Source organism: Camelus ferus, chromosome 13 (assembly GCF_009834535.1).
Source record: "Camelus ferus isolate YT-003-E chromosome 13, BCGSAC_Cfer_1.0, whole genome shotgun sequence".
Classification (NCBI taxonomy): domain Eukaryota; kingdom Metazoa; phylum Chordata; class Mammalia; order Artiodactyla; family Camelidae; genus Camelus; species Camelus ferus.
Genome location: NC_045708.1, coordinates 40,557,489 through 40,576,310, shown reverse-complemented (window position 1 = coordinate 40,576,310; position 18,822 = coordinate 40,557,489). Strand labels below are relative to the sequence as shown.

General features: G+C 40.2%; 1 long non-coding RNA gene across 5 annotated transcripts in view; it reads left to right on the top strand.

Moving 5' to 3' along the window:
* Positions 1 to 18,822, top strand: part of LOC106730861 — a 207,035-nt gene that overhangs the window by 118,845 nt on the left and 69,368 nt on the right. For all 5 annotated transcript variants that reach the window (XR_004325048.1, XR_004325046.1, XR_004325047.1 and 2 more), the window contains exons 3-5: positions 2,597 to 5,228; positions 9,320 to 9,380; positions 10,913 to 11,042. This is a non-coding gene — a long non-coding RNA (uncharacterized LOC106730861). The remainder of the gene's footprint in view (positions 1 to 2,596; positions 5,229 to 9,319; positions 9,381 to 10,912; positions 11,043 to 18,822) is intronic.

Below are 18,822 nucleotides of genomic sequence, written 5' to 3'. Positions count from 1 at the left end.
ACAAAGTTGGGAATTCCTTCTGAGGATTTCCTTCTGGAACCATGAGAGCTGACTAAAGCTGTCGGTGTGAGTGCCTAGACTGTAACGTGCCAGACTCGGGCCTTGCTGCTGGCCCGTGTTCCCTATGGTGCCACAAGAGGCAGTGGTCGGAGCCTGCAGAGAGAACACTGCAGTGCTGGGGACAATGAAGTAGACGTGCAGCAGGGACAGAAGAACAAAGTCAGAAGTATTTGAGTTCCTGGATCTGGTTTTACCTTGATCACACCTGAAGTAGCCAAAGCCAAGTTGTCTATCAGGCATCTGTAAACTTGAACCACAGGCCCAGTTTGGCCTGCTACTTGTTTTTGTAAATAAAGTTTTATTGGAACACAGCCAAACACATTTCTTTACACAGGGCCGGTTTTGCGCTTACAGGGGCAGAGCTAAGTAGCTCGCGGCAGAGAACTTACAGCTTGCAAAGCCGAAGATATTTACTATCTGGCTCTTTTCAGAAAAAAGTTTGCTGACCCCTAGTATATATTATCTCATTCTTTAAAGATATATATATATATATATATATGTATTTCAAACTTACACTGAAATATATAAATTCATAAACATTTCATACATAAATGAAAAAACATAATCATAAACAAATGGAATCTTCATGTGTTGTGTAGAATCAAAAAAAGACTGGGGAGTCAATTATATCTCAATTTAAAAAACAAGATGAGAGAGCACTGCTAGAGGCAATAATGAGTCCCAGAAGCATGTCATCGAGGCGATGGCGTAATCACATTAGTAGGACAACGTCCAGTGTCAACTTGAATGCTTGTTTGTGCTGAAGCAAGAGAGAAAGTTAATAAGCCTGATTTGAGCGTTTCATAATTCAGACCAAAAAAAAAAAAAAAAAATCCCCCCGAACAAAAAAAACCCCAAATCTGGGTGGAGAAATGGCAGTTGGGATGGAGAGGAGGGGACTTGTGCAGGTGACTCAGATGTGGCCTTTCAGCAGTCCTTCACCTACAGATGACAGACTCCAGTTCTGGGGGAACAGATTGTTTGGCCACGAGAAACCATCAGTAATGATTTCTATGGTCATCTCATCCTGGCCCAGACTCCATTCCAACCACATTATTAATACACACATTATTCTTCTAAAAGAAATAGAGAAATGCATTCCAGATTGCCAAAGAAAGGAATTCCCCGTGATTTATACTGAAATGTTCCTAGAACTTTTTTTTCTTCCAATCATCCATCTTCCAGAAATACTAAAGACAAATATTTCATGAATCCAGAGGTGCTTCTGGCCAGCATCTGGAGATGATCTTGAGAGTACAAATCTGTTATCCTTTTTCACCATGGGCCTCAACTGTCAGAACATGTAATAAACTTAACCAGCCAGAGGGCTGGAAGGAGGTGGAAAGCATACAGCTACCCACTGGAGCAGGCGGCAGCAGGAATGAGGATGTATTTGTACATACTTTCCTCTTACCTACTTTTGATGGCTCCACTGCATCCCTTTTCCTGACAAATGTTTGAATGGTCGTTAAAGACACTCCTCTTGCTGACACTCTCCAAGAGTGTGAGTCTTACTGTAATTGTCACATTGAAATACACCTTCACGCAGTAAAAGATGTAGACTATGAAGTCAATCCGATCTGAGTTTGATAGTTGGTCTGGCTATTTACTATCTGTGTGCCTTATCATTGCGTAGCCTTGCTGAACTGCTATTCCCTCATCAGTAAAATGGACTTGTCCATAATGTGATAATGTAGGTAAAATTATTAGCACTGCATTTGGTATAGCCTAAAAAAGAAGTTGCTGTAATTATCATTGTAAATCCATTCTCGTGTTATGACTATACACTTATCAGATGGTTAAATAAAATAGACAATATCAATTACTGGTGAGAATATAAAGCAATTGGAGTTCTCAGACACTACAGATGAGAGTGTAAAATTACTACAAATATGTGGCAAAACCAACTAAGCTGAATGCAGCCCAGTGCTCAGCAATTCCACTCCTAGGTATGGGCCCCAAATAAATACTTACATCTGCTCATGAAGAACATGAACTGGAATGTTCGAAGTGGCCCTAATCAGTAATAACATCCAACCGGAAACTACTCAGATGCCTACCATTGGTATAGTGTGAGCTCAGCACAAAGTTTCAGTAAGGATAATAAATAGTCAGTCTCTGCAGGCCATGAAGCAAAGTCAGCTTATAATTGCATCACTTCTCTTTGTTGTGCTCCAGCAACAGAGTGCTACAGAGGTCTCTGTTGAAACTACTTAGCTGCTATCATCATGTGAAGGCAGCCGCGGAAGCTGTGAAAAAGAATGAGTAGGGTGTGTTGTAATAAAATGTTATTTAGGAATGCAAAGCTAAATTTCACGTAATTTTCATGTGCCAGGAAATATTATTCTTTTGATTTTGTAACCATTCAAAAATGTATAACTCAGGGGAAGGGTATAGCTCAAATGGTAGAGCGTATGCTTAGCATGCATGAGGTCCTGGGTTCAATCCCCAGGACCTCCATCAAAAAATAAATAAATAAATCTAATTACCTACCCCCACCAAAAAAAAAAAATGTATAAATTATCTTCACTTGCAGGCTGTATGGAAGTAGGAGGTGGGCCAAATCTGGATGGAGTTTGCCAACCCATGGTTTTGTGGATAAACTATATCTTCACACAGCAGAGCGCTACACGACAACAAAAATGGAGAACTACACATACACTGCACAACGGTGTGGCTGAACCTCAGGAACACCATCTTAAGTGAGAGAAGACAAGTGGTAAAAGTACAAGGTTCCATTTATATAAGTTACAAAAGCAGGCAAGTGAATCTCTACTTCTGTAAGTCAGCATAGTGGTTGCTGCGTAGGGGGTTGTGACAGCAAAGTGGAACATAGTGATTCAGTTATATACATATTCATATTCTTTTTCATAGCAGACACTAACACATTATAAATTGACTATAATTCAATTAAAAAAAGAAAAGTGGAATGTAGAGGAGATTCTGGGGTGAATGGTAATGCCTATCTCTTTATTTAGTTTATAAAACTAACAAGCCACACACTTAGGTGCACTTCTCTAGATGTCTATTACACTTTAAGAAACGCTGGGAAACCCCCAACAAATTCCTTTTCTTCAGTGCAGGCCTTCTCTACCCCACCCCTCAACAATTAGGTCTCTAGAGGCTCCTCCCACTTCAGTTACCTTATTTACTATTCCAGAGAGTCTGGAACACCGACTTGTCCTTTGGTTTAGTGGAAAGAGTGGCTTGAGATATAGACTCAAGCCCTGGACCTAGCAATGAAGACCTGACCTTACCTCCCCTGAGCCTCCTTTGTGCAATATGGGCAAAGCACTTAGTCTTTCTGAATTTTCTTTTGTCATCTGGAAAATGGGAAAATCATTCCTTGTTTATATGTTTAGTATAAAGACGACCCTTGATAATGAGGAATTGCTCTGCTAAGCAAGTTGTGACCACCTAAGACATTCTTTTTTTAACCACTGACAATGATGAAGTTTAAACACATCCATCTTCTTTCTTCTCTGCCTTCTATTCCTCCGCTTGGGGAGACAGTATTATATAAAGGTTAGGAACACAGACTATCAGTTCAAATCTTGGCTCTGCCACTTGTCCGGGAGCATCTCTGTGCCTCTGTTTCCTCGTTGGTAAAATGTCCACTTCCTGTTGTCCCTCTAGAGGTTGTGGTGGCCAGCCTCCGAGGCGGTCCCAACGATCCCTGTCCCCTGGTATTTACACCCTAGTGCTGTGCTCTCCCTCACTCCGTGAGGGTTGGTCTGTGTGACGACAGGATATGGTGTAAAGGAAGGCGTTGCACTTCTGAGACTGGGTCATGAAAGACTGTGCCTTCCACCTTGAGTAACCTCTCCGTTTTGGCTCACTGGCTTCAGGGGAAGGCAGCCACTGTGTCAGGCTGCACTATGGAGAGCCCTGCATGGGGAGGCACTCAGTCCTGCCCCAAAACCACATGAATGGTCTTGGATGTGGACCCTCCAGCCCCAGGTGAGTTTTGAAATGACTGCAACCCTGACCGTCAGCTTGTCTGCAACTTCACAAAAGAGCCTGAGCCAAAACAGTCTAGCGACTTGCTCCCAGATTCCTGATCTCAGAAATCGTTTGATAATCAACGACCTTACAACAGTGACAGTGTCGGATGCATACGGAGCTGCAGTAAAATATTAGCTGTCTTTATCATCTGCCGCCTAAAAACTGGTGCTCCCGTATCTGTAAAGTTCATTGCTGGTGTCGCCATTCTGTGCTGTGGAGTAGTCAGTGTCAGTGGCTCAAGCATGGGCAGCTTCTCTTCCTTTCCCTGACCACCATAAAGACACAAGACTACTAGGTGGCTGCTGTCCGGAGAGCACTGGCAGGGTGGTTGGGAGCCCCAGGGGAAAGGCGCCCTCTCTCTAGCACGCTCTCCTCCCGGGGTGTCTCCAGGCCCTGCCTCTCGAAGCCTCACTGCTGCCCTCTGGTCATTGCTGCACATCCTATTCTTCAGACCCTTTCTTGTTTTCTCAACCTCCTCAGACACATGGATAGTCCAGATTCTCCTTCTCTGGGACATGGACTTCTGTTTCCTTTTACTGTGGGTGCCATAGTTGGCAGGGTCAGCCATGGTGTCTACTGTTTTTTCTAGAAGCAGAAGTTGAGACCGAGTTAGGAGTATAAGAGCTTTATTGAGGGTAAGGTCTGTGGAAGGTAATAGAAAGAGAAGCAGGACTGGGCAGGGGGAGCCTCAGGTTGCAACGTAGATCTGACACCTGGGAAAGGAAAGGAGGGAAGAAGCAAGACTGGGGTGGGATAGCCTGAGATCACGATGCAGGTCTGAAAAGTCATCGATCCAAAAGGAAGCTGCAGAGCAAAGAGCCTAAAAGGAAGCCAAGTTCAGGCTGAGATGGCCAGGCCAGTCATACCTTTGCCAAGCTCAGTCATTAGTGAGGGCTCCTGGGGAGTCGTGGGGCTTCAGCTTAAAAGTCAAAATGGGTTCTAAAGATGCTAACAGCTGGGGGTTCAGCTTTTTGCAGCTGAACGGTAGGTTCTTTCTCAAAGGGAAGTCTGAGTGGTGCACTTCCCTGACTGCTACAACTTTATTCTCATAGCCAGGTCTGGCCTCCTGGGTCCCTGACCTGTGGCAAATGTCTGAGCTTCCAGCTTGCTTGGCAGCAGGGATCCTACTGCCCCCAAATGGAGTATCAATATGAAGAAAGAAGGTACTTATAGAAATGAGATACAATTAATTATCTCCAGGGCAACCTTAGAGAATCCGGGGAGGGGGTGTGGTAGTAATCAATCATCATGTTTTCATTGAGCAGATACTGTGTGTTCTGTACTGTGCATGGTGTTTGCTATTGGAGACCCCCAACTGTAGAATCATAAAATTAGAAGGGACTTGAGTGCCCAGTTAAGTCTCCCTTCCATGAGCAAGACTCCCTTATATAACACCCCATGTGGGCTCAGTATCCTCTCACCTCGAGTGATGGTAAGCTTATCACCTCAGTCATCACTTTGGCTGTTGGACCACTCTAGCTGATAAAATATTCCCTTTGAAGTAAAATTCAAGATGCTCCCACCATGAACGATCGTGGACACACAGAATTCCCCCAGAGAGAGAAGATAATTTTTTGTTGGGGGAGCAGGTAGTGAATTGTACCATTGTGTTTCCACAGCCTTTAATATTTGAAGTCACTTTAATAAGACTTCTGCTCTCTCATTTGCTGATCCTTTAAATATTTGAAGACAGTTGTCTTTGTTCTTAAAATCCGATTGGCACGGGGAGGCTATTTGAGTCTCTGATTCCCCAACTGTGAAACCACAGGGTCTGACTATCACCAGGGTTTCTTTATGGCCTAAAAGACTATAAAGCCATGAAAACTTCATGGAACAATTCTCAAATAAAAGAGAAATCCATATAAATTAAAAGACAATGCGCTCTCTCTGAAGTGTTTGTTGTACATTTCCTCTGGAGCACACTGGGACTCAGGAACTGTGGGACCATCTGCTGAGCTGTTGCCCATTTATGCTGAAATGAAACAGGCTCTTGCTAATTAGAAGCATGCTCCTCAAGATGAAACAATGCAAGCTCTCCAGCGTCTCCCCACCATTAGCAATTCCTGATGCTGACTGGACATGTTAATACAACCCCACTCTCCATCAGGAAAACAAATAAAACAGGCATGATGGCTCATAGCGCAAGAAAGAAGTTTTTATGCTTACATACTCAACCAGCACTCACGAATGCACAAAGTACTCACTATGCACTCGTCTCCATGGTAGGTTCTTCTACATATATTATTTTGTTGTATTTAATACTCATAAGAACATTATGAGGTCGATTTTATTAACTTCACATTTCAAACGAGGAAATCTGAGCCTCAGACTAATCAAGTGACTTGTCTGAAGGTTACCAAGCTGATTAAGTGGATAAATGAGGACTTTCTGACTTAAAGTTCAGTGCTCTGCCTACATCTACTCTACCACTACGAAGAAATTTCTTAATAAAAATTCCATGCCTGTATATGTAGAATATACAACTGTTTTAGTTTGGGTGATCCCAGAAGCAGATCCTGAAACAAGGATTTAGGTGATTTCTTTATTTTAAGAAGATGAGGAAACACCAAAAAAAAAATGGTAAAGCGAGTCACAGAAGGGAAGGTAGTCAATAAATTGAACATTATCAAACCAGATACACTGTGGACAACTGAAGGTAAATCCTGCTGGGGAAAGTCTGAGAGCCAATTTAGGACACAGGGCACAGAGTTAATCCATTCAAGGGGAAGGAGCTGGGGTGTTTATAAACCAACCCTGTCAGTCATTGGTTGAGGTCTTCTTCTAGCTGATGTTAATTTCCTGGCCATGCAGGGGGACAGAACGTGCTTCAGAAGCCTGAGAAAGACCTTAGGCTGAGAAATTCAGAAACTGGCGATAGGAAATTGGGTTGGTGGACACTGAAATAAAGGGGGAGAGGATATGGGCGGAGCCTCGACAGCGCCTGTTGTGGCAGCTAAGTGCCAAATACTATGTTATCTGTCAACAAACATATCTCGACCACCTACTGGATGAAATAGCACAAGGGTGAACCACACAGATAGACACCTGCTTTCATGCAGCTTATTATCCAGGGAGTAGGACAGGAATAGGTTATTCCAAATAAATATAAAATAAATAAAATGTGCCAAGTGTTGGGTAGGAGAAGCTATGGACCCACTCAGCCAACCCTTACAAACAAAAACCAGACCCATTCAATCTTACCCTCTGTCTCCTTTTACCTCTGACTCTTTTCTCCTTGTCAGAGCCAAGTTCCCTAAAAGAGTGTGTTTAGAGTCTGTCTCCTACAGTAGATTATGAGATCCTTTGGGGATGAAATTTTTGTGTTATCTTTAATTGTATTATATAATATTTGATACATAAAAAAGTATGGATTTGATTTTGACATCAGCCAAGATAGAGTTAAGTTCAGTCTAACCTCTCTCTCTCCCACCGATTACAACTAAAAACTTCCTACAAAATACAGAACATAATGACTCTGAAACAACAGTAGGCAGATTGGGAGGGAAGTCCATTCTTGAATAATGACATGTAATGGGAGTGAGTTTCAGGGTTTTTTTTTTCCCCCGTTTTTTCTCTCCCAGATTTGACCTAAAGGTAAAGAGAGTCCCAGACTGCAGAGAGGATAAAAGAAATTCTGAAAAAAAATTCCCTGATTTATAACCAGAAGACTGGGAATAGGGGACCTTCACGAGCTGACAAGTATAGGGGGAGAGTCCTGGATTTTTTCTTCTTCTTCCTTTTTTCCTTTTCTCTTGGCTCTTCCCTGAGGCCAGCCGCATTTGGGAAGCTGCAAGGACAGCAGTGGTGATCACAGTGTGGGCATCTATGTGATGCAAAAAAGAACCCATTTTTTCTGGACAAAGAAACTGGGAAAAGGGCCCCTCTGGCCCGGAGAATTTAGGGGAAATCCCTGGGGTATTTTTTCCCCCTTTTCCTCTTAGTACTTTATCACAGGGTAGGCACATTTCCATGGAATTTCTCAACAGCACAAGAGGGTACAGTTTTGAGAGGTACCCTGACTTTCTAGCCAGAAGACTCCGAAAAGAAGTCTCTGGTTCTCATGGGAAACAAAGAGTGTAAAGGGAATCTTGATGGGAAAAGTTCTGGAAAAGTGGATTCCCTACATCTTTGTATAAACCTATACGACCTTAATTCACCCCTGAAACTGCCCATTTCACCCCTGAGGTACATGGAACAGACCTAATGAAACATCAGAAAGACTTTGAAAACTGAACTGACATTGGAACCATCACTACCACTAGGTGAGACAGATCTTGCGATCTGAACCTAGCCATGATGATTACCTGCTAAAATAACACCAGCAACAAATCAACATTCATTCGAGGATATTAACAAGACTTAAAGTCTTACAACAAAATATTCAAAGTGTCCAGGATATAATCCAAAATCATCTTACATACAGAAGACCAGAAAACTCTGGCCACTCTAAAAGGGAAAAGATAATCAATACATAATAACCATGGTATAACCCTGATGTTGGAATTATCAGACGCAGACTTTAAAGCAGCTGTTAGAACTGTTCTCCATGAGGTAAATGTGAACACTTTAGAAACGAGTGAGAAGATGGAAGCTTTTAGCAGACAAATAGAAATGATAATAAAGAATCAAATTGAAATGTTAAAACTGAAATACTCAGTAACTGAAGTAGAATGATTCACTCTATAGCCTCAATAGCAGAATGGAAAGAACAAAGGCAAGAGAAAAAAGATTTTAAAAAATTAAAAGAGCCTCGGAAGTCTATGGGATGCAAAGAATATGTGTAATGTAGTTACAGTGCAATATAATATAATGAATACCTAGGCACTTATAACCAAACTTAAGGGGTAGAACAATATTAATACACTAGTTACCCTCTCCCGTTGTCATGCCTATTTCCCAGAAGTAACTTCTCCCCTAATTTTTGTATTTTTCATTCCTTTTTTCCTATAGTCCTTTCACATATGTATTTATTCTCCTAATAATTTACTTCAAAGTATTTTGTTATAATACTGAATTTAATAATTTGAACATAATAATTTACAAGCATAATGTCTGTCATCTGCATAGTAATCGATAGCTATAGTGAATTAATTTTCATTGTATAATATATAAGTGTGTAACTAGGCCACAAATTAAATGTCATTTTCCTGTAGATTAAAGCTGTTATTTCCAGTTTTTAATTATTCATTTGTTTATTATTCTATCATAAACAATGTTCCTATCTATGATAATTCTTTTGCTTGTCTCCTGGTAGTCATTCGTAAGACTTCTCCAGGGAGAAATCTCTAGGAATGGAACTTCCTCTGGACCATAAGGTATGTGACTATTTAATTTTATTTAAAAACTGCCAACTAATTGTTGTACCTATTTGCATTCCCTTTCTGTCATATCCTCACCAACACTTGTCAGGCTTAATGACTTTTTGTTTTTATGGTAAGTAAAAATGATACCACAATTTGCATTTCCCAGACTTCTAAAAAGTTAAACATCTTTTTAACTGTTTATTTGCCATATATATGTGACTTTCTTTGTGAAATACGAATTCATATCTCTTGCCATTTTTCTTTTGGGTTATTTGACTTTTCTCATTAAGCAATTCTTTTTATATTCTGTACGCTAATCCTTTATCACTTAAAAGTGTTCCAAATATGTTCTCCAAGTTTATGGCTTGTTTTTTCACTTCCTCTATGGTATCTTGAACAATAGACATCTTTAATTTCAGTATAGTGGGAGGTATTCACTTTTTTCTTTTATGCTAGCATTTTTTGATGTCTTATTTGAGAAATAAGTTTTACCCCATTGTCATAAAGATAATCTCCTACATAATCTGCTATAAATTTTGAAGTTTTGCCTGTCACATATATCTTTAATCCATTTGGGACTGGTTTTTGTGTATGATCTATAGGAAGGATCCAATTTCATTTCAGTCTGTTTGGACGTCCAGCTGTCCTAGCACCGTTTAATGAATAAATCCTCTCTCCTCAAACAGTCTGTGATGCCCCTCTAATGTTTTTTCATATATGCAAAGGTCTATTTCAGGAACCACTGTTCCAGGTCTCTAGTTGATTTTTTTTTCCCCTACCAATACCAGATTGTTTAAATTAGCTAGCTTTATAATAAGCCTTGATATCTGGTAGTCAATATCCTCCCAGTTTGGAATTACATTTCTATTATTTGACATTTACTCTTTCATATACATTTTAGAATCAGGGAGTCAATTTCTTTAGACCATCCTAATGAAAGTATTAAGTCCATAGATCAATTTAGAGATAATTAATATATTTACAGTAGTCTCTCTTTCCACGAATATAGTATATTTCTCCTTTAATTCTTTATTTAAATTATATTTTCTAGACATTTAGTTTTTTTCTTACTGTGTCATAGGAGTTCTTTATGTTTTCTGGAGGTTTATAGGAATGAAATTAATTTTTATAGATTGATCTTATAAGCAACCACATTTAAAATTATTATTCTACTAATTTTTACATAGATTATTTTAATCCTTCTGTATATAGTTATATAGTTTTCAAATATGATATTTCTTCCCCTAGACCTAATTATTTTTGTTTCTTCTCGTCATCTGATGTCTCTAAGGAATGATGTTCTGTTCCTTAGAGTACTATGGGGCTGTCTAGTACCTAAGACTAAGAGAAAGAATAAGGGGAAAATTGTGTACATGTTTTTATCATCAGGAGAATGAGAGATTATTTCCACTTAAAAAATTTTAAAAGAATCATGGAAAACAATGTTGTGTTTTAATTATTACACAAATCACACTTATTCAACATATTAATTGTTCTCATATTATCTCAATCAAGGGTTTTTAGATATTATTTCCATTTTACAGATAAAGAAACTGAAACTATGGAATGGAGCATATGCTGTCCAAAGTCACAACTCTCTAAAGTATTGGACCTGCAATTTGAACCCAGTGTGTCTGGATTTTTCCAGTATTTCAAGATCACTCAGAACTTGAGGTGAGTGGAGGAAGAGGTAAAGAATGCCTCTAGCTTAAACAATGGAGTACACTGGGGCATTAACAGGATGGAGAGGTCATAAAAGGTGTGCAGAGGAGCTGGAGGAAATGTTTGATTCTTGCTGCATTTTTCTTTCAAGTTAAGACCTAGTTCTCCATCATGGTTTAGTTCACAGATGATTCAATACTCTTTGTTAATATATGGAGAAAAAATTATTTTACTGGAAATGTACTCAGTGGTTTGAGAGAAGAGCACCCTGTCTCTTTTTGCTACACTGTAGCCTGACGCTGTGGCCAGCTCTTCATATATGCCCTTTTGAGCCAGCCAAAAGCAGCCGCTGTCAGTCCTCAGTTACAGAACAGCCATCCTAGTTCGAGGCCCATAGCTATGGAATTCACCGTCAGAGCAAATTTAAATAAACCCAAACCTATATTTAGTATGGCCTGGCATATCTCTTGCTTTTGAGGGGAGGGGAAGTGGTGGAAAGCCCTTTAACAGCTCCATCTAAAAAAAAAAAGTCTGCCCAAGAGCCATTCCATCCAGAAATCTGGGACCTCCACAGGAGTATAAACCTGCACCAGCAGTCATTTTAAGACTCGCGGGCAATTAAAACCATCCTTCCATGATGCAAGGGGCACTGGCTGTATCACTCAATATCCCAGCTAGAAACAGATGACATTCTCAAACTGGATGATTTGAAGACAGTTTTAAAAAAGAAGACTATTCACGTGGTATAGTCATGGATTAGGGAAACAAGGAATGGTGAAGTGCCCTGTGGCTAGTAACAACAAGCAGTGATTCAAGGCTTATGTAAGGAAGGTTAAGGAGGGGCGGTGGTTACCAGAACCCAGAGCGGATCATCTTAGGAGAGGGCATCTGACAGGACCTGTGGCCTTCAAATTAGGGACACAGCCAGCCTGAGGTGATCTGTCATGAGAGAGTCTAGAGAGTAAATCTCCAGTCTCATTTTCCTTCTATCTTTTGATCTCTTGCCTCCCTTTGGCTGAACCCAAGGAAGCCATTGCTCTTGGGAGCCTGTTGTTGGGTTCATAAAGGCCAGCGCCCAGGAGCACAGAGCAGGTTGGAGAATGCTGGAGAGTGGTTATGAAGGTCCAGTTGGATGATATTTGGCACCATCTTTGCCCTTCAGCTTCCCCTCTTCCCTTTGTCTAGGTAAAAGGTTGCTGTCCTCAACATAGATGACACAAAAATCCCATCAGATAGTATAATGTCACATGAGGATCTCAATTTGGTTGTATTCCCATCTGAAGCCTAAAAACACCATAGCCACCACAAGGTTCTTAATGAAAGGATGGGGTGGAAATGAAGGTAGATTAGAAAAACATTAATTAAATAACCTCGGATATAACATCAGCTTCTGTATAACTGATCATGAAGCCTGTGTAGATAATCAGAGCTGCCTTCTTTGACTGCCATTTGTATTTCCATTATTGACTGCCAGTCCCCCAGCTGAGTGGCATTCTTTACCTATTGAAGTAAACTGAAGCCTATCTTTATGACATCTAAATCCTTGAAAATCCTGTTTTGGATTGCCCTAGGTTTCCACTGAACAAAACTGTTGGAGACCAAGGAGTGCCCCCAGTGAATCCTCTAGGTTATAGACACAGTCTTCTTTACCACTATCATGTGGTTGCATCTCAATTTCCCTCTGGTACTTGGAATCACATATCCTTGCTGGGACAATGATTCCTCTCTTTGCCTGTTGGCTCAGCAGCATGAGAAACCCAGAAAATATGGGGAAGTAATAGTCTCGGCATCACAGTCAACAGTAACAGAACTTGTTCTCTGGTGAAAGTACTTCTCCTTCAGGGCAGTAGTAACCCCAGACCCACTGAATTCAAGATAGTGATTTGGCAGGCAAAAATTTCTCCATAGGATATTACTTTCCACCTAGTGCCCAAAGTGAGCCTTTCTTAGGCCATTCCATCATTCCATCAAGCCAACTGTGTATATGAGTAATGGAGCACATGATAAGACTAGTGAATTTCATGGGTGGGAGCCCACTGTCATACCTCCTTTGTTGTAAAATGTTTTCACTAATTGAAAGCAAAGTTATGTTATACCTTATAGCAGTGAATTTATTTGTTAATCCCAGGCTACCAAGAACAATGCATGGTATATAGAAAGTATTCAAAAATATTTCCTAAATGAGGAGAGAGAAAGGAATAAATTGACCAAAAATGAAATGAATGAAACATAGGAAATACAAGTATTTAAGGGAAGAGCAAAGGAAGAAGTGAGAAAGAGTGGCCAGAGAGATAGAACAAATAAATAAACAGGGCAGATGCTCTCAAAGTCAAAGTTGGAGGATGGAAAGAAAGGAATGGCCAAGAGGGCCAAGAGGGCTGCCAAGATGTTGCATAAGACAAAAGCAGGAATAGGCACAGTGGAACTGGCAACTAGGAGAGGGGGAGGAAGAAGAGTCAGAAACTGTTGGGTTTAAATGAGGAAATGGATTCAGAGAGTGTAGACCACTCTTTTAAGAAAATTGGGTGAGACAGAAAGAAAAGAAATTAAATAAGAGGTAAAGGAAGATTCAAGGACACGTTTTACTTTTTCTTTGTTTTTGCTCTTGGCCCTAGTATTTTAAGAATATTATTTCTTTTAGATGAAAGAGATTTGATCAGGGTTCCACATTGTAGAGGGGGTAAGGTTGTATCTCAAATAGGAGACGATTGATGAAACAAGATTTCGGTGAAGACTTAATCAGACACTGAAGGAAATGGTTGTAACCTTGTCATCTTGGTGGCAGCTGGAAGTCCCCTCAGAGTCACCTATATTTTGTAAAGATTCGGCTCAAGATTCATCCTGTCTCTTCTATTCCGGGGGTTTCTGTGCCTGGTTTCTATCAGCTACTGCAGCCCAGGGTGTATCCTGGCTGGAGAGGGGAAGCAAGGAAATTGAGGAAGAGGTTGGAGAGAGGGATCCAACATCTGTTTGTGTCTAGGAGCTGATTTGTACACTCAGCAACTTCCTCACGCCTGACATTTTTTGAGCGGGGGCTTTCCATAGGATCTTAATTTATTTCATTTAAATTAATTTTTTTCTGACTTCTTGTGCTCAGGTTTTGCCCTTTCCTCTAGAGTGCTTTTCAAATTTTTTTTTCCCTCTGAATCAGAATGGGTTAGAAATATAAACAGAGAAATCATGGCAAACTTGTCCATGTGGGACAGAAAAGATGTCACTGCAGTTTTAGTGGAGCATCTGGGTAGCAGTTATAGCTGAGAAAAGACAAGAGGACTTCATGAGGACTAAAAATTTTACTTCTTTCTTTTTTTCCTTTTTCCTTATGAAATAAACTTTTTTTGTTCTAAAGTGGAAATTTAGAGATGAAAAAGTCAAGTTCCCTGTCCTCAAGGAATTGTTTGTGTAGTCAGGTGGGGATGTGAAAAATATGGACCCACAACCAAAGACCAAGATTCCCTGGAGTAGAAGAAAATTTGCAGGTGGGATCTGTATTCCTCTGGCCTGAGAACTGAGTGTCCCAAGACAAATGAAAAAAAAAAAATGCCCTTGGGGAAGGAACTTTGAGCATGAATAGAGTGAAGTGGCTGAATCTTCTATAGTAGCTGAAATAAAAAGAGTAGAAGAAAGAAAAAAGCAGAAGAGAGGAATACTGTTCACTCCTCATTAACCCTTTATAAGGCACTTACTGTGGGCTAGGCAGTGGTGAATTGACCTGCAGCAGTGTAGTGGCGGTATCTTCCTGTGCAAACTCAGAAAATCACAGCATCTGGCCCACTGATCCCTAGCTAGCTTGGGATCCCTAGACCTTTAAATGTCCAAGAAGGTAGTGAGGATGGATCCATGGGTTGTTTTAAATATTTAAATCTGAACTGATGGCATTTCACTATGAGCAATTGTGTAGTGAACTGTGAGAGTGGCTACAACCAAACTTGCATGAGGCCACTCCCCTCTGGTCATACTGAATGTTTTCATTTCTCTAAGAAGTCACACAGGGGTTATATGACTTACATTATAGTCCTTCTGCCTTGTCTCCTTTTTCTACTTGTTAATTTTATCAAATCCTTTAAGAGCTGGTGAAGGTGGCATGTTATCAGGCCCAGTCTGGGTTAAGTTTCTCTTCTGGATTCTCACATCACCTTGTGCTTTCCCGACCAAATCTTGATCACTCACACTGCCTTGGGACTCTGTTTCCATTGGTGTCCCCCACAAGACTGTGAGAACTTCCAGCAGTATCTGAAGCTCCAGCATCTAGCATGATGTCCCACCTAACATAATGCCCAGCTCATAGGAGGTGCTCTACTAACATTCGTTGAATGAAGTTGTAACCAAAGAAAGAGCAAGAGTGCTTCATTATTACTCAAAAGTTTATTTGTGTCTCTTTCCTTTCTCCCATTCTTTTTCTTTCAGCTGCTGTAGAAGAAACAGCCACCTTGCTCAATGGGTGCTCAAACTTCCTTTCCCCAAACAGATCTCTCCTTGAATGTTGCCTTGGGCTTCTTAGTTCTCAGAGCCAAGGGACCATGTAACTCACCTTGCAAAATCTCTTCCACTGCAGGGAAACTTGGCCTGATGCTGCATGGGGCAACAGAAACAGCACCAGCTAGGCTGTCCCAAGAGGGGGTTCAGACATGTCTGATGAGGATTCTTGTATAGTAAAGAGATATGACTGCCACTAACACATTTTGTGGCCTCTGTACATTATTTACTCCCTCTGAGTCTCACCTCCTCTGTAAAAGAAGGAGTAAGAAAGGTTTGGGGGACCAGGTGGGAAGTAGCATAGTGTGGTGAAACAGATAGAAACGATGTGGGATTCGGACATATTTGGGACAATATCCCAGCTATGTCATATATCCTTTTTGTCTCATAACTTCCAAGTCTCAACATCTCCTATGTGAATAGGAAATAATGATACCAGGCTCTTTGAGCCATTTTGAGACTATGTGGGCAAGTGTTACAGTGCCTGTTGTAAGGTAGATACGGAATAAGCCGTATTCTGCCTCTCTGTCTTATGGGATCTTCCAGTTCTCTTATTTTCTCATTCTGGGTATGGATCTCCTCATAGTCAATTTCAGTCAGCATTCTCTTTGACTATCCTCACACAGTTTTTCGAATACTTCATCCCTTTTCCCTTTTCTCATTCATTTAAAAATTTTAAATTCTATTTATTGATTCAGTATTTTAAGCTAAAAAATTCATTTGGAAAAATTGTACCTCTGTTCTCTCAGTGTTGGCTAAGTGATCCTAGTCTAGTGGTCCTCAAACTTTTTGGTCTCAAGAACCCATTACACTCTTGAAAAGCACTGAGGAACTTAAACTACTTTTGTTTATGTGGGATATATCTATTAATATTAGAAATGGAAGCTGAGAAGTTATAAAGAATATTTATTAATTTATTTTAAAATAATAATACATTCATTATATTTTAAAATGAGAACTCATTACATTTTTTAAAATAAAAATAATTAGTGAAAAGTGTGGCATTGTTTTGTATTTTTACAAATCTATTTAATGTCTCACTTGGTAGAAGACAGATTCTCATAGCTGCTCTACAGTCAGAATCTGTGCAATACTTTGTTTTGTTGAAAACTGTGAAGAAAATCCAGATATGTGGTTCGGATAATCACAGATATTTTTCTTTGATACTACACCAAAACTTGACAAGTGGTAAGTTCCTAAAGCACACTTGCAATGTGAAATTTAAAACCATATCAATAAGCTTTCCACATTCTAGTCCATTGAAATCCATTGGTCTATTTTTGGAATGGATTGTTTTGCCCATGCTTAATTTTGTAACATCACACACCTGTCATATGGAAAGTATCAGTTCTTCGAGTTATGTAGATCTTCAAAATGTTGATTCACTTTATTACATAAAATTTTTTAAAAAGTCACATTTCTTATTATTACCACCAATCTCATCAGAAAATCTGTGAATATCAGGGTGTTTTCAAGCTCATGATAGCAGACACAAGTTTTTCAAAATTAAAATTTTTGCTTGAAAGCTTGCATTTAATCACTGGCAACAGATGCTATGAGTTGTTTTCTTCAAAGTGGTAGGCTCTTTTCACTCATTTTTTAAGAAAATATGTGACATACTCCCAAGTCCAAATAACCATAGTTTGTCTGTCAGTCACTCTTACAAGTAATAAAAATAATTTTTACTGCTTCATTGAGAAGAGTTTTAAATGAAATTGGCTTTTATTTTTAATTTTTGTTTTTGAACTGTGACTGTGTGGTGTTAAAGTTTACAACAACTACTAGAATAGTGTGGACTTCTAAAGCACCAGCACTTTTATTCACCACTGCTTTTGCACCATCAGTTAACACAGCAGCAGTGCAAATGTGGACACAGTGAAAAAAGCAATCACTTCTATTTTTATGAAGATAGTTTTTATTTCACAGACTCCCTGAAAGAATCCTGAGTATCCTCAGGGTCCATGGACCATACTTTGGGACACATTGCTAATGTATTTTTTTTAAAGGTGAGCTATCCTCAACTGTGGACTAGACATCAAGTGTAATTTGAAAGCACTTCTCACTTTTCTTTGACAACGACCATGCCTTCCTTTCCAGATGACATCTGCCTAGTATGTAATTGGTGACTACATCCGAGTAAACATGTGGAAAATGAGAGCAAGTGGGTGTGTGGGCTCAGAGGGAATTGCTCCTTTAGGGGATGATGGGAGAGTGCAATTCTGGAAGGAGTTCAGTTCTATGAATGTGTATTTCTAGTCTTCAAAAGATTACCACATACATGCTGTCATACAATTTATAATGTGCCCGAGAATGTTAGCTTAATGTAAAGAAGGAACATGGGTTTTGCACTCAGCAAGGCTTGGGTTCCAATACCAGTTCAGTTGCTACCATCTATATGATCATTTCTATTTTACCTTACCTTGCTAAGCCTTAATTGTCCCATCTGGAAAATGAAGCTACAGTGCTTAGAATATCATGATGCTAGGCATTTAAATAATGGGTCATTGGGTGGATGCTTGAATGGGCCATGTAGATACCCCTTCAGAACTGGACTGACTTCTGTAGCTTCAGGGAATGCTACTGAAGATGGCCCTCAATGTCCTTGGAGAAAGAAGAAAACTACTTTGCTCAATGTCACACCTCCTCTCAAGGGGAAGCCTCCTTCCAATGACTGATCAATGGCTGGGCCACCTCATCCCAACCTGGTACAGCTCTGAAAGGTCTTCTCAACTGCACAACTCTCCATGGGGTCGGTTGAGGCTTTGTTGGGAGTGTATCAAAGCTCAGCTTCTCATTCTGCCCAACTCTGTGTCTTTCCCCTGCCTGTCCATTAATGTCATCCCCAAAATACTCCTGGATATAATCCTGTATGTTAAGCTTCAGTTCAGTCTAGTTTCTGGTGAAGGCAACCTGAAGAAGATACTTTATTAATATTAAAATTATTATTTATAACCCTCTGCTCCTTCCTATGATGGGTGGGCCCTAGTAGCTGATGGCCCCTTCGTGTGCTTAGTACTTTGATGGTTATAACAGGAAGGTTTTGAGGTTGGAGCCAGAAAGGACTGGACCAATCTCCACAATTAGGAGAGCGTCAGTATAGTTTGTGGGGAGGAAGAAATTGAGATGTCGTGGGAGAGGAGATAGGGAGGCTGAGGGAGAAGAGAACAAGAAGAACCTACTCTGGAAAAAGAGTAAGAAGAGGAGACTTGGGAGTCAGACATCTCTGATGAGGATTTCTGTATAGCAAGGATTTTGGAGCCACCATGCTTGGGTACAAGTCCCAGCTCTGCACTTACCTGTTCTGTGACTGGGCAGC